The 16,231-nt window shown below is 42.5% G+C and overlaps 1 long non-coding RNA gene across 1 annotated transcript; it reads left to right on the forward strand.

The window, feature by feature from the left end:
- Positions 1–13,465: 13,465 nt before the first annotated feature.
- Positions 13,466–15,593, forward strand: LOC134451966 (uncharacterized). Its single transcript, XR_010035322.1, has 4 exons — positions 13,466–14,551; positions 14,671–14,929; positions 15,042–15,185; positions 15,437–15,593. It is a non-coding gene; the product is annotated as an uncharacterized LOC134451966 (long non-coding RNA).
- Positions 15,594–16,231: the final 638 nt, after the last annotated feature.

Consider the following 16,231-nt stretch of genomic DNA (forward strand, 5'->3'; position numbering starts at 1 on the left):
ATTTCGTTGTGCTTGTCACAATGACAAATAAAAGATAGTGTATTGTATTGTATAGTGCAGTGCAGGTTAGTATCCATGATTAGAAGTGAGAAGAGTTAGTTTTGTTAGTTAGGGAAGCTCTGTCAGAAGGGATGAGTCTTCACTGGCTTCTTGAGGGTTGAGAGGGATGATGACCCTGCTCTTGTAGCAGTTGGTACCTTATTCCACAATGAGGGACAATGACAGAAAACCATGGCATGTGTGGGTTAGAACAGTGGTTCCCAACCTATGGGTCGGGACCCAACTTATGGGTCACCAAAGATCCACAGGGGGTCGCGGAGCCCTGTTGAATAAATGACAAAGCATTTAACTAATACATGCATAGAAGCAACAAATTGTAAGTGCTACATTAAACAGTTATTCTATATTTGACCAAAGACGAATTGAGGAATAAAATAACTAAAATTAGTTTTCGCAGGAAACAGAGGGCATCTTGTGACTCCTTCTCGTGCGGGCGCTCATGTGGTTGGGTCACCAAAGCTTACAATAGTAAAAACATGGGTCCCTTAAGAAAAAGGTTGGGAACCACTGGGTTAGAAGTATGGGCAAATACAGTATACCAGGAGTAATCTCAGGAGTGCAGAAAATAAACAAACAAATAAAAATCATTCATTGAAATTGAACATAGAGTATTTTAGATTCAGGTCCCAAAATAATTGATTGAAAATGGTTGAATAATTAATGTTTGGCAAACACATAGGTGTATTTCTGACTTCAAACTCATTTATATGGCTAGCCTTCACATAGTTATGATTTATAGTGGCCTGGTATGAGATACTGTGTGTGTGTGTGTGTGTGTGTGTGTGTGTGTGTGTGTGTGTGTGTGTGTGTGTGTGTGTGTATGTGTGTGTGTGTGTGTGTGTGTGTGTGTGTGTGTGTGTGTGTGTGTGTGTGTGTGTGTGTGTGTGGTGTGTGTGTGTGTGTGTGGGGGGGGGGGGGTGCGAGTGGGGAGAGAGAGCCAGGGAAGGACTGGCAAATGACCCGGACTGGAATCGAACCCTGGTTGCCGGTGTAGGCTACTAGCTACCGCCCTGGGCCCTACCTTAGGCCATGGTAGTAGTAGAGCGGCTACAGGAAAAATCGTGCAAATTATGATACAAGCGTGAAATTCGGCAAGTATGTGCTCAAGACCCATACGATCAAATCTACCCGATTGGCCACTTGAAATGGCGGCCATTTTCCAAGATGGCCGCCAAAAAAGACCCCAGAAATGGATTTATTGCATAGAATTGACCTAGAAAATTATGATACAAGCATGAAATTCAACATGTATGTGCTCAAGAACAATATGATCAGATCTACCTGATTGGCCACTTGAAATGGCGGCCATTTTCCAAGATGGCCACCAAAAAAGACACCAGAAATTGATTTATTGCATGTAATTGACCTTGTAAATTATGATACAAGTATGAAATTCAACATATATGTGCTCAAGACCAATACAATCAAATCTACCTGATTGGCCACTTCAAATGGCGGCCATTTTCCAAGATGGCTGCCAAAAAAGACCCCAGAAATAGATTTATTGCATAGAATTGACCTAGAAAATGATGATACAGGCATGAAATTCAACATGTATGTGCTTAAGACCAATACGGTCAAATCTACCTGATTGGCCACTTGAAATGGTGGCCATTTTCCAAGATGGCCGCCAAAAAAGACCCCAGAAAGTGATTTATTGCATAAAATTGACCTTCAAAAGTATGATACAAGCATGAAATTCAACATGTATGTGCTTAAGACCAATACGATCAAATCTATCTGATTTGCCATTTGCAATGGTGGCAATTTTCCAAAATGGCCACCATGAAAGAATCTAAAAATGGATTTGTTGCACAGAATTGAGAAAGGAAATTATGATACAAGCACAACCAAGAAATTTGGCAGTTATGTGCTTAAGACCAACTCAATACATTCCAAGTAATTTTCCAGTTTAAATGACGGCGATTTTCCAAGATGGCCGCCAAAAAATACCATAGAAATGGATTTGTTGCACAGGATTGATCAAGCAAGTTATTATACAAGCATCAATTTTGGCATGAATGTGCAAAAAAAAACAATACAATCAAATCTTCCTGACTCGCCACTTAAAATGGAAGCCATTTTATAATATGGCCACAAAAAGGCTGAATTTAGCCCAAAGGTGAGCAAAAAAATGATGATACAAGTATGTAATTTTGTGTGTTTGTGCTTAAGAGCAATAGGCCTATAATCAAATCCACTCATTTGCATTTTAAAGATGGCCATTAAAGAAGACACTAGAACTTCATTAATTGCAATTAATCTAGATGTGGCCCAAATCAATGTTAACATTCACTGTTTGAATTTCCAATGATTTCATCATAGAAGGAAATACAATCAAGCAAAAAGGCACATAACTATAGGCTACCAAGGGTAACCCCGGCTCTCTGAGGCATATGAACCAGACATCTCACTATGGGTAACGCCCGCGACCATTTGCCAAAACTTGATTTCAATCTTGCCGTCATGCCAATGAGCTGCACAGCTGGGGATCCCGCCCCCTCGGGGACAAATCCGAGGTACGTTGGGCTCTGAGCTTCAATCTGAGGCAACTAGCCTTTGAGCTTGTGGGTGAGTGTAGCAATCTAGTGAGATGTCTCGTTCATCTCCCTCAGAGAACCAGAGTTACCCTCGGTAACCTATAGTTCTCTTTCTGTCGAAACACTCGACATCCCACTATGGGTATTGAAAAACTCCCGATTGAGTTGCCTTTACCTAGAATGCGCAAACAAAAGCTTGGCCGGGGCACAGACCATTCTCCTGCCGATGCCCAGAGCTGTTGAAGCCGAAGAGGCAGCGTCCATCAGCAGTGATAAGTATCATGCTCACCCAACGCGCAGCTCGAGACGCAACAGCCACCCAAGGGCCCAGGGTCTTAGTTCCGAACCCGAAGAAGAGAGGCTAGGCACCAGGCGCACAAAGGCAGCGTCCAGACATCCAATACCACGGAGAGCACGCAGTGGAGGGAACCCAGGGCACGGAAACCACCCGTCTGGGTGTAACCGATGTGCAGGTGGAGCCCACAGAGGTGTAGCGAGGCCCCCAATATTAAGTGGTATTCCCCAATAGCAAACCAGGCCTTGGCACAAGGGGGAATTTCCAGAATGTTCAGTACACAACATCTGCAGGTGCAACCGTGCTGGCAGAAAAGACCATTCTCTATCAAGGCCGTAGGTCCACGTTGCGGACGGAGAACCTAGTAGCAACCACCACCACAGCAAGCTGGCCAAGCCAGCCCCGATAGATACCCGTTTGAGGGCACACACTATGGTTCCTGAAGTCCAAGGGGGACATCAAAGATACACTTCCCCTCGATCATGCATCCTGGTCGAGCAGGGGCCTGAGATACTTCATTGGAGAAGTATGGTCTAGCTAACCACGGTCGCCCTACCCAGGGACAGCACTCCAGGCAGCACAATTGACACTCACGCTCCTGCTGAGCGAATGAGACACACACAGTAAGGGGTGACCGACCCAAGGGAGACACGTGTAATGCGTCCTATTAGGAGAGGCGAGGATCCAGGTGGTCTTGACTAGATCAGCCTTCTCACCCTCGGGTAGAGGGCGCAACTGACTAGAGAAGTTGCGTTCCACAGAATGTTCCACAGCCTCTGGGAGGAGGCTCTTATCTTTGAATGTTCCAGGCTGACAAGCCAAAGCCATTATGTGATAGCTAAATCAAACATGTTAATGTCAAAATAAACTAAATTAAAGCAAATAAACTAAATTCATGACAATGCTTGTTTTTGGTGTACCTTTTGTTTAACAGCAATATCGAGAGAACCACGAATTGCCGTTATTGACATATTATTACCGCAGTGTCATCGTATTATTAGCATCTCATAACCTTCGGGGTGTGGGGGGGGGCACTGCCTCCATTGATATTGAATTAAGAACTGGCATTAGCATGTCATCACCATGCTATTTGTGTGTCATACTGTGAGTGGCTTATGTGTCATTGCAGAATATGTTTAATATCTGTATCAGTTCATCATCCATGCTAACATATTCAAGGAGAGTGAACAATTATTTCCACCAAATTTGCAATATGCACATATGACATTTGCAAATTTCTAGGGTCTTTTTGGCTGCCATCTTGGAAAATGGCCAGCATTTTAAGTAGCAAATAAAGTAGACTTGATTGTAGGCCTATTGGTCTTAATCGCATACAAACCGAGTTTCATCATAAATTGCTTGGACAATTCTGTGCAATAAATTATTTTCTAGGGTCTTTTAGTTTTTTGGCTGCCATCTTAGAAAATGGCTGCCATTTCAAGTGAGTAATTGGGTAAATTTGATTGCACTGGTCTTAAGCACATACATGTTGAATTTCATGCTTGTATCATAATTTGCTAGGTCAATTCTATGCAATAAATCAATGTCTGGGGTCCTTTTGGCGGCCATCTTGGAAAATGGCCACCATTTCAAGTGGCCAATCTAGTAGATTTGATCGTATTGATCTTAAGCACATACATGCTGAATTTCATGCTTGTATCATCATTTTCTAGGTCAATTCTATGCAATAAATCAATTTCTGGTGTCTTTTTGGCAGCCATCTTGGAAAATGGCCGCCATTTCAAGCGGCCAATCAGGTAGATTTGATCATATTGGTCTTGAGCACATACATGTTGAATTTCATGCTTGTATCATAATTTTCTAGGTCAATTCTATGCAATAAATCCATTTCTGGGGTCTTTTTTGGCAGCCATCTTGGAAAATGGCCGCCATTTTGTGGCCAATCAGGTAGACTTGATCGTATATGTCTTAAACACGTACATGTTGATTTTCATGCTTTTATCATAAATTTCTAGGTCAATTCTATGCAATAAATCCATTTCTGGAGCCCTTTTTGGCGGCCATCTTGGAAAATGGCCGCCATTTCAAGTGGCCAATCAGGTAGATTTGATTGTATTGGTCTTAAGCACATACCTGCCAAGTTTCATGCTTGTATCATAATTTGCACGATTCAAGCCAAATTGGCCTTGTAGCCGCTCTACTATAGGGCTTTATTTTTCATTTGAAGGAGGAAACCAACGCACACCAGAGGTTTCGAGGTGCAGGTAGCTGGTGCAAGATTAATTTTGTAGAAGAAGATACCGCACACTCGCAATTTATTAACAAAACAACGTTTCGGCCCGTGTGGCCTTTCTCAAGTTTTGAGAAAGGCCACACAGGCCGAAACGTTGTTTTGTTAATAAATTGCAGCACGATGGACACGAGTGTGCGGTATCTTCTTAGGGCTTTATTTTTCCTCATTTCCGAGTGGGGCGTTGGCATGCTTATGATGAGGAGAAGTGGGTGTTGGAAGGGGTTTATGATGAGGTCAAAGGGGCGTTAGTTCAAAAAAGAAGAGAACCACTCCTATAGGCCAAGACCATAGCTTTAAATACATGCACTGGTACAGTACGGTACATACAGTAGATATAGTACTGGCATGTTTTATTTTATTATTATTTTTACCTTATGTTTTATCTTAATGTTTTAAATGTTTTTTGACTCTAATTCATTTCCTTCTTTCTTCCCTGTTTTCATTTACATTTGTTAACTTTGTGAAGCACATTGAGTTGCACCTGTGTATGAAATGCGCTATATAAATAAACCTGCCTTGCCTTGCCTTGCCATGCACGATCGGCCACTATCCACAAAATAGATTAGACAGATTAGACTGGAGTAGATTAGATTACATTTGATTACGTTTTTAATTTTCATCACAAATACTACAGGTAACACAATGCAGGCGAGTGAACAGAAAGTGCAAAAAATAGAAGTGCAGTGTACTGTATACAGGTTAATTCAGTGTGTACACAATATATGCAGAATTAAAAAAACAAAACAAAAAACAAATGCCACACAGCATATACAGCTAGTGCCAGTCAATTGGGTATTACAGTTTTTCTTGATCGCTTTAACACGATTTTTTAAACTGACTCACACAAAGTCGTCATGATCACTATTTCAGCAAAACGAAAAACATGTTGTGCATATGTGTTAACACATTCTTGTTGACTTGACATATTTCCCATTCATATAACACAGTTTTTGCTAAACAGTTAACGCATGTGCCATTTAAGTAGTGCACATTTCATTGTTTAAGCTCTGATAACCATACAGAAAAATCTACTCCTGACTTTTAGAAACTACCGTCAGTTGTGTGAACACACCAGAGCACCTATTTGACACTCCTTCTCAAAAATCTTAATTTAGCAATCAGTCTTTATACACAGTGTCTTCTTGTTTGTTCTTGGCATGGAGTTATTTTGCAAATTTACTGTAAGTGCATTCTCGTACTGCAACATCATATTTTACACATATTTTCTGTAATACCGTTATCAGCCATTAGTACATTTTTGAGTACAGTGAAAAAAAATGAAAACAAACAAACAAACAAAAACAAAATAAAAACTACATCAAAGCATTCTGATTCTCAATCCAATTCTGTGCAATAAGACATATTGTTACACTACCTTGCCTATTGACAATTTTACATAAGAAAAGACACAATTCAAACACAACTCAAATCTTTATGCAAAGCTGGGCCTGCCATCTCTCAGTCAGTAGATCCTGATCAAGCAGAGTCAGTGGCTAAGTAAAAGAAACAACAATGGAACTGACTGGCTTGAAAGTTATGTAATTGACAACAGTGTTAAATAACGGCAAATTGTGTCAACATGATAGCCGTGTTTTGGATTTTTACGACCATTGTGTAATGACTGACTGGGAGTGTTCATACACTGCTATGCAGTGTGTATTGGACTGAAGACAGAGTTTGCTTTTATTACATATGTTAAATATTTTGGAAACGTAGTAGCCTTTAGCAAACAAAGATGTTGTGTTTGGAGAATCGGTTTAACTGGTTAGCCCGTTGCGTGAACTGATATGAAAATGTGCTTTTTGGAGTGACAACTGTGTCAAAGCAATCAAGAAAAACCAATGATACAGTAAGGAAGGGGATAAGGTACGTTCTACTCTGTTGTGATGCAACGGCGGGGGGCGGGACATCGCCATGTTGGCGGCGGAAGTAGGGAGTAGAGTGCCTTTTCCCATGCTTCTCTATGTGCGACTGAAAGCAATGTACCTCCGAAGCAATTCATGCCGTGTATGCTCTGTTTCTTTCAAACGATAGTTTCCCGTCCCTTTCAAACCACCCCGGTATTCTTTTTTGACCGACCCCTTGTTTGAAAATGTTATTAAAATAGTTTAAATGACCAATGAGCGCTGTTATCTGGGTTGATTGACAGTTGACATTCTTTAGAATTATTTTTTGATTGACAGCTCGGCGCGCTGTCAATAGTTGCTAGGGACTCGTCTCCATGGAACACCCACCTGATCTCCCGCTTGGATAAGACTGACCTGTCACTGTCAGCTGTCATCATTAGCAAGCAGCTTTTCTTCACTGACAGGAGCAAGAGTCGTCTTCGTCTTCTGATCGTGATATTTTCATATTTTCATATTATTTTGCTGTAGTCATGCCTTCTTCTTGTTGTGCAGTTGGATGTACTAATCGGCAATCTGCCGGGAACTCTGTGAAGTTTTTCCGGTAAGTGAATTTAAACATTTTTCGTGATTGTTTGAAGAAAGACAAATGACTGGATAAATACTTTTTTAGAATAACACAAAACAAGTTAAATCAGCACGGACAGCTGTTGTTATAACACTCTGGACAATTAACTTATGTCAGGGTAGGTACAGTTTTTAACATGAAGTTTATTATGATCGTTTGCTACGACAGATGCTTTGAGTAGCCTGCATGCTAGCTATGTCATTAACTGTAGCAAGTTCCTCAGCATCAAGTTTCAAAATGGTTTGACAGCTGCCGGTTTGTAAACAACTAATGTTTCTGGGATGTCAATGGCTGATTACCATCAGCGTTATTTCGTTGTTTGTTTTTTTTGCGTTTGGTGTTGGCATTGGAAGTCAACATCGCATACCGGTAGTTGAAAACATTTCCTCGGTAACACCGTTAATTCATCAGCTCTCCCTCTTTCCATTTTTGAATATGAGTAAGATTTCTGTGTGACCACAATTGTTGGTTATTTGTCACTTCAAATGTTGCCTTTCAACAGTGATATAACGTAGATGGTTTGAGTCTGCGTTACAGTCCGTATAGCCGCTTATCCATAATTTACCTCAGAGTCAAGTTTACCTCAGGAGTTGAGGCGCGCTGAATTATTTTTTTTGTAGTAGGCCTACCTGAGTTCAGCGAGTAATTGATTTAGCCTGCCCTGTCCCGGTATACTTTGTGTGTAGTGTACGGATGTATCTGTTATGGCGCTAACACTAGTTTAATTTCCAATTAAATACGGAGTTAAGGGGGGGATCAAATTAGCTGTCTGTGCGGGGGAATTATTTACCTCAGCAACGCGACATCCGAGATATTTTTTGTTATTAGAGCCTAGTATTACTTGAGCTCAGCGTGTAATTAATTTACCAGTATTTTCTTTTACGGTGTGTGTAACCAGAAATGTCGCGCTATCATGTTTTTACCAGTAGATGTCCTCAGTGTATTACATCTATTTAGGACCTGTATTTGGGGCTATTCTTACTCACGCACCAGGAGAGCTACGCAAAGTGGTGCTTTCATGGCTAACTTGACATGTCTGAAATGAGAGTTAGATATTAATCTATGGCAACATAGACATAACATGATTATGCATGCCAATGGCAATTATGGTCATCCTTATTTGTGTATCTGGATTGTGTGTACACACACACACTCACACCTATATACACAGAACTTAAAAGGTTTAGATGATGTGGACAGACATGTATCTGAAAGCACAGTGAAATATTAACATATACTACATTTTGTGCATGTGCCTGTCACCGCAGTTTTCCAGGTGAGCAGGATGCGGAGCGGAGGAGGCAGTGGATCGTCAATATTCGACGGCAGGACTGGACGCCCGGCTCATCAGCTCGCCTGTGCGGTGTACATTTTGAGGAGGATGCCTTCACCATCGATGGAGAGGGGGCCCGCCTGAAGACCACGGCGGTACCTACTCTGTTCTCCTTCCCTGAGCACCTTCAAAAGAAACCTGCTAAGGCGAGAACCTCAAAGGTAAGTGCTGCTGCTGTGGCAGGTGTTTCTGAGGTAAGTGTTCCTGTTTCTTTACCTTCTGTCACAGCAGCTGAAGAAGTTAGGACAGAGGTACATGGTGGACTGGACAAAGAAATCTTAGAAGAGCATAATTACATTTTAAATTCTCCACGTGTGTTGAAACGTAAAAATGACGCACTATTAAAAATTGTGGAGAAGTACCAGAAGAGGATGAGGTTGGAGAAGCAGAAAACCAGGCGGCTTGAGAAGAGAATCACCACTCTTTAAGAGGTGACTATGGATCTTAAAAAGCAGCTGATGATCTCAGATCAGTGCGCCACCCTCCTCGATAAAATCGATGGTATACCCGAAGACATAATGCGTATGATGCTGGAGGGTAAAAAAACTGCCAAATATTCAGAGGAATTGAGGCAGTTTGCCACTACACTGCATTTTTATTCTCCAAAAGCGTACGAGTATGTCAGGAAGAAATTTAAGAACTTTCTGCCTCATAAGGATACCATTCGTGTGTGGTACAGCAGTGTGTCAGCTGATCCAGGTTTCACTGTTGCCTCTTTTACCGCTTTGAAGGGACATGTGGAAACTAACAAAGCACAAGGGCGAGTAACTGTGTGTGCTTTGACACTTGATGAGATGTACATTCATAGAATGTCAGATTTTGATGGGGACCGAACTCATGGCCATGTTGACATCGGAAGTGGCAAGATTTCAAATACGATAGCAAGGGAGGCCTTAGTTGTCATGGTCATGGCCCTAAATGAGGCATGGAAGATTCCCATTGCATACTTCCTCATCAATTCTATGGATCACGAGGACAAAGCAAATGTTGTGCAGGAGAGCTTAAGCAGGCTTCATGAAGTTGGCATCAAGGTGGTTTCAATTACATTTGATGGTTTGAGGACAAACCTCAAAATGGCTGGCGCACTTGGTGCCAACCTTAGCATCACAGACATGAAGCCTTACTTCCAGCATCCAGAAGACCAAAGTCAGCGGGTCCACGTGCTCCTGGATGCCTGCCATTTGCTTAAGATTATCCGCAATCTTTTTGGAACATTGCTTGTGCTGTACACTGAGGATGGGCAGAAGATCGAGTGGCGATACCTTGTGGCGCTGAATGACCATCAAGAAAAGGAAGGTCTGAGGCTCGGCAATAAACTAAAAATGGCCCATCTCCAGTGGAGGAAACAGAAGATGAAGGTCAGTCTGGCAGCACAGCTGTTTAGCAGCAGTGTTGCTGATGCCATCGAATACTGTGACAAGGAGCTGAAGTTAAAGGACTTTTCAGGCAGTGAAGCAACTGTGCGTTTCTTGCGCATTGTGGATGCTGCTTTTGATGTCCTTAACAGTCGGAATCCACTTGGGAAAGGCTTAAAAGCTCCACTGAAGCCAAGCACAAAAGACCGTGCAGAGGGCATCTTGCAGCGGGCAGAGGACTTTCTTCGTGGTCTGAAAATGTTACGCCATGGAGAGTTGGTGCCACTTCATCAGACCGACAAAAGAACATCTATCCAGGGCTTTATTGCCACCGGCAGAAGTGTGCTTAACGTCTACCATGACGTGGTGGAAAGCAACAATCCATCCTGCAGGTACCTTCTGACGTACAAGCTTAGTCAAGACCACTTGGAGCTCTTTTTTGCATCTGTAAGAGCTAGAGGGGGATTCAACAACAATCCCAATGTCAGGCAGTTCAGAGCAGCCTACAAGCGGTTGCTTGTACGTCACCAAGTCAAATCAGGTAATGGTAACTGCCTCCTCAGAGACAACACTGATGTGCTGGATGCCACCCCAGTAGCAGTGAATGTCTCAAGAAAAACTACAGACCTGGTGTATGTGGAAGCGGATTTGTCGGACATTGCTACTGTTCCCCTCCCAGACGTGGACCCCTTGTCTGAGTTCAAGGAGGCAGCAGTCAGCTACATCGCTGGTTTCATCGTCAAGAGGATCCATGACAAAATATTTTGCCAACCATGTTCCCTTGCGCTAACAGCCGATGACGACACCAAACATCCACTAATAACGCTCAAGAGTCGAGGAGGTCTGCAGCAACCATCCAGGGGCGTTGTTTTCATCTGTTCAACCACGGAGCAGATTATTCAGAGGAATATGAAAATGAATGGTGGTCATCCCCCCCGTGGCTGTGGAATCACAAAAAATGTTGTTGCCCAAGTTTTGGCTGAAACGGAGGGCAAAACACTTTTCCCGCAGTTACACGGTCACATGTTTGACACATGTGCTGAGACTAACCATGTTCATGTTCTGGTTAAGATGACATCCTCATTGTATTGCAAGGTTAGGTTTAACCACTTTGCAAGGAGAGAGACTGAGATGGCCCAGAATGGCAAACTTGTGCGCAAGCACTTCAGTAAGCTTATTCATTTCTATGGGCAATAGTGGAAGGGTTGTGTCTGTACATATGTTTGTGTTGTACATATGCCTGTGTTGTACATATGTATCTGTGTGTTCATGTCTGCTCTTTTTACACATATTTTCCTTTTTTGTGCATCTTTGTAAATAAAAAATCTTTCAGTGTCTCATCCTCCCTCTCACTAAACACTCACTTTATACATGTAGTGTCTATAGTGCTGTCTTGTACATATGTTAGTGTTGTACGTCTCTGTGTGTCCATGTCTGTTCCTTTTACATGTGTTTTCCTTTTTATGCATTTTTGTAAATAGAAACGTTCAATGTCTCCTCCCTTTCACTGAACAGTCAATCTCACTCTGTATTCTGCCGCTGCAAGGTTTTTAGAAACGAGTCTCAGCATTTCTTTTGCCCTTGGGTTATCATACAGGCATGCTTTTGGTTTGCTTTAAGTCGGCACTTACACACGTGACTAAAGCTAAAGCCATAAAGTGACCTGTTTCCACTCCTCTTTTGCCCCTGGTTATTACAGGTGTGCTTTTGGTTTGCTTTAAGTCGGCACTTACACACGTGACTAAAGCTAAAGCCATAAAGTGACCTGTTACTGCTCTCCAGTCAGTGTTCTCTCTGGTTCGATCCTTCCACCATTACCCTGATGTCATGAAATCAGTTCAATATCAATCAGTTCGATGTTAACTTAATGAGTGGTTATGTTTTACAACCTTGAGGTTTTTTTTGTGTTCATTGTATTTATGTGCGTATGTGCCTTATATATGTCTTTTATATGTCTTTTATATGTTTTATTTATGTCTGTGATGCGTGCATGTCTGTGACGTTTGTGTTGTCCTGTCCCCACTCGGGGCCTGCACCTTGCCGTGGTGAGTGGGCTTTAAAACGAACGCAGGCCAGATGAATTATGAAACCCTCTGTCGAAATAATAACAATGCTTTTCTGTTTTTTCTGTTGTTGTCTTTTAGACGAGATGGGGCCTTGCTTGTGGCCAGTATTTTAAACACTTCAGTAAGTACTCTGCTGTTAATAAGGGGTTTTAATGGAGGACTCGGGGTTTAAGACAATTCTTATCTTGTCGCTGCAGTCCTTTTTGCAACGTTCCACTGATATCCCATAATTCCACTCGGGGGTATAAATTCGAACAATCGGACATTTGACAGTCTTTTCGTGCTTCTGAGAAAGGTAGGAAGATGACACAATGCATGTCGCTGCAAGCCAGGCATAACAAAACGTACACTTTGTGAAAGTGTTCGTATTGTCTCTTCTATTACTACTGCAATAAGTGTTATCGTCGATTAAATACGGGGATGATTTATGTCAGGATTTATTTCAAGTGCATGTGATATGGATATTACACTCGATACGACTGTGCAACAATAGCTGGCGGGAAACTGCGTTGTCTCAACTCGAGGTAGCATACACGTGCTCCTGCAATGCTGACTTAAATGTGGACGAAACTTTTATAATTTCTCATGTCGTTACATGTTATTTAACAAGATCTCATAACCACAAATAAGGTAATAGTAGTTTGTATGCCGTGTAACAATATGGCGTGACATTTGTCCCTGTCACTGGACACGAGCATGCTGTCAAGCTGCTATGACCAGACAGAGCCTTACGACCGCACATTTCCCTCCAGCTATGTTGTAGACTCGGTTTGCAGTCAACCTACAAAACCTTATCTACAACCTAGTAAATTAAACTGATGTTGCTCTATGTTCTGTTCAAGTTTCAGACAGATACTCTCAAACTCAAAGCAAGAGGTGAGGTTTTTTAATAACTGCTGATGAATTGCTAGTTAAAAAATGGTCTCGTCTAGCTAATTTGCTGCAGAACTACTGCATAACGTGTTTTTTTTTTCATTGCTTTACATGCAAGACAAACCAAAAAGCACTGTGAAAACTGAATGGAGTGCCGAAGCCCTCTGACCTCTGTTATTTTTATGTCTTGGTTTAGAAATCGCAGATTTTGTTTAGAGATTGCAGAGATGGACCAGACCAGAAGACCAGCTGTGTGGATCGTAGGGGACAGCTACATCCGGCGCGCGTCTGAGAGGGCAAGGGTAAGTATCGGGAAGAACTTAGACCTGCCGGTCGATATAACATGGTTTGGAGTTGGAGGCCTGCGATGGGGATCCTTTGTGTCTAGGTTGGACTCCCTGTTGCGCTCCAGACCTGCCCCAGATGTGTTAGTCGTGCATGTTGGAGGTAATGATCTAGGAAAGGTAAAAGGGACTAGATTGGCTAGCATGATGAAATGGAACTTAGGTCAGGTGCATGAGAACTACCCCAACCTTAAGTTAGTGTTCTCTTGCATTACAGAAAGGCGCGTGTGGAGGTGTGGGCGTCCCTACCAGCTTAATCATCAGCGTGCCTTTCTGAATAATGTCATGTCCGCATTTATGGGGTCGTTAGGAGGAGTTTCAATTCGGCACCCCGAAATTAAGCACAATTGGGAGGGGATGTTTTTAGCTGACGGGGTCCACCTGACGGACATGGGACATGACATATTTAACAGAAACCTCCAGGGGGTCATCAGAATGGTATGTGATGTATAGATGAGAAATAATGATTCTGCATTTTTCTCGACTGTGGTGGGAGTGTGGGAAGGGGATTTTAATATTCGTCCCCTTACTGCGCTCCCACTGCAGCCTTCCACAGGTCTGCCTACACCACTTTCCTGTGGCAAGTTAAGTATTACCCCTCATGATGTTTTTATTTTATTTTTATTTGATTAAATGGTACATAGTGTTATGTACACAAGTATAGCACCATAAACTGTGTTGTAATGGTACATGCACTTATGTTATGTTACTTTTTTTTTCATGCACAACACCACAGGACCGAGCCACCCTGACGCCATAGACGACGACACAGGAACGAGCCACCCTGACGCCATAGACGACGCCACAGGGCCGAGCCACCAAGATGCCATAGACGACACCGAGGGAGGTACCGAGCCAGCCTCCGAGCCACCAAGATGCCATAGACGACACCACAGGAACGAGCCACCCTGACGCCATAGACGACACCACAGGATCACGCCACCAAGATGCCATAAATGGTACGTAGTGTTCTTATGTACACAAGTACATCACATACTCTGTATAGCACCATAAACTGTGTTGTAATGGTACATGCACTTCTGTCTTTGTTACTTTTTTTTCATGCACAACACCACAGGACCGAGCCACCAAGATGCCATAGATGACGCCACAGGACCGAGCCACCCTGATGCCATAGACAACGCCACAGGATCACGCCACCAAGATGCCATAGACGACGCCACAGGGCCGAGCCACCAAGATGCCATAGACGACACCGAGGGAGGTACCGAGCCAGCCTCCGAGCCACCAAGATGCCATAGACGACACCACAGGAACGAGCCACCCTGACGCCATAGACGACACCACAGGATCACGCCACCAAGATGCCATAAATGGTACGTAGTGTTCTTATGTACACAAGTACATCACATACTCTGTATAGCACCATAAACTGTGTTGTAATGGTACATGCACTTCTGTCTTTGTTACTTTTTTTTCACGCCACAGGACCGAGCCACCCTGATGCCATAGACAACGCCACAGGATCACGCCACCAAGATGCCATAGACGACGCCACAGGGCCGAGCCACTAAGATGCCATAGACGACACCGAGGGAGGTACCGAGCCAGCCTCCTGCGATCTATGATACGGTACTTAATATTTTGCATTATATTACACTTTGCTGGCATTTTATCCAAAGTGACTGTAAAGCGAATATCCTCACATTCCCAACAAACACATCAGTAAGCTGGCTTTAAATATGTTTTACTCTGCTTACACCTGTAATAGTATGTTTGCACTATGTACATGTTGCCTTTCATTGTTTTTTGTATTTATAGTTTTTGTATGAAATGTTCTTTCATGTACTGAGCTTTCATGTACTGTACCATTGTTGTTACAGCTGAAAATGTACACAGCACCAGCACTCAAGTGGGCTCTTCATCCAGGAACTGGGCCAACATTGATGCTGCTGTAGGCGTCACCTGCTGCCGATGACCATCTTCACAACATTGCAATTTTGAAACTCTCAATAAATAATAAAGTGTAACGACCCACAACTTTCTGGTTCTTAAATGTTTCTGCAATATTGATTCACACATTAGCAACATAAACTGGGGGGGGGGGGAGAGAAATGCCAGAAAAATGTCCAGATTTGAAGTAATGCATTTATTTGGGAGCTTGGGGAGGAATGTTGCTTAAGAGGAAGGGTTTAAAAAAATATATAAATTCTTGAATCTTGTCCAAATCAGCCATGAAGATCATGGCCTGCAATCTTCAGCTGGATGATGACACCTTTCCTCAACTTCCATGGCTTGTTTCTGTTGAAGGAAAAAGTTTATTTAATTGGTTTGCATGTTATTTGTAGATGGATTTATTTATACATAACAACTGTGAATACCGCAAATGGGTCAAAGACGTCCAACATGTCCTTCAGTGAGAGTTTAAAAAATTTTTTTTTTTTTTTTTTTGCTTAGCTTTTATGCATTCACTTTTCAAAAAAGTTTTGACATTTCATATTTTCAGTTAAAGTAAGCAAAAGCATCTGTTAGCACTGAAGTGCCGTGTTGGACGTCTTTGACCCAAATGTGGACAATGTCCCAAGGGGATTAACTTTGTGTGGCAGACGGACAATATTTTTCGCCAATGGTGGCAGATGTTTCACAACGTGAAACAGCGCATTCGTGAGCACTTGCCA

The sequence above is a fragment of the Engraulis encrasicolus genome, chromosome 7 (genome assembly GCF_034702125.1).
Source record: "Engraulis encrasicolus isolate BLACKSEA-1 chromosome 7, IST_EnEncr_1.0, whole genome shotgun sequence".
Lineage (NCBI taxonomy): Eukaryota > Metazoa > Chordata > Actinopteri > Clupeiformes > Engraulidae > Engraulis > Engraulis encrasicolus.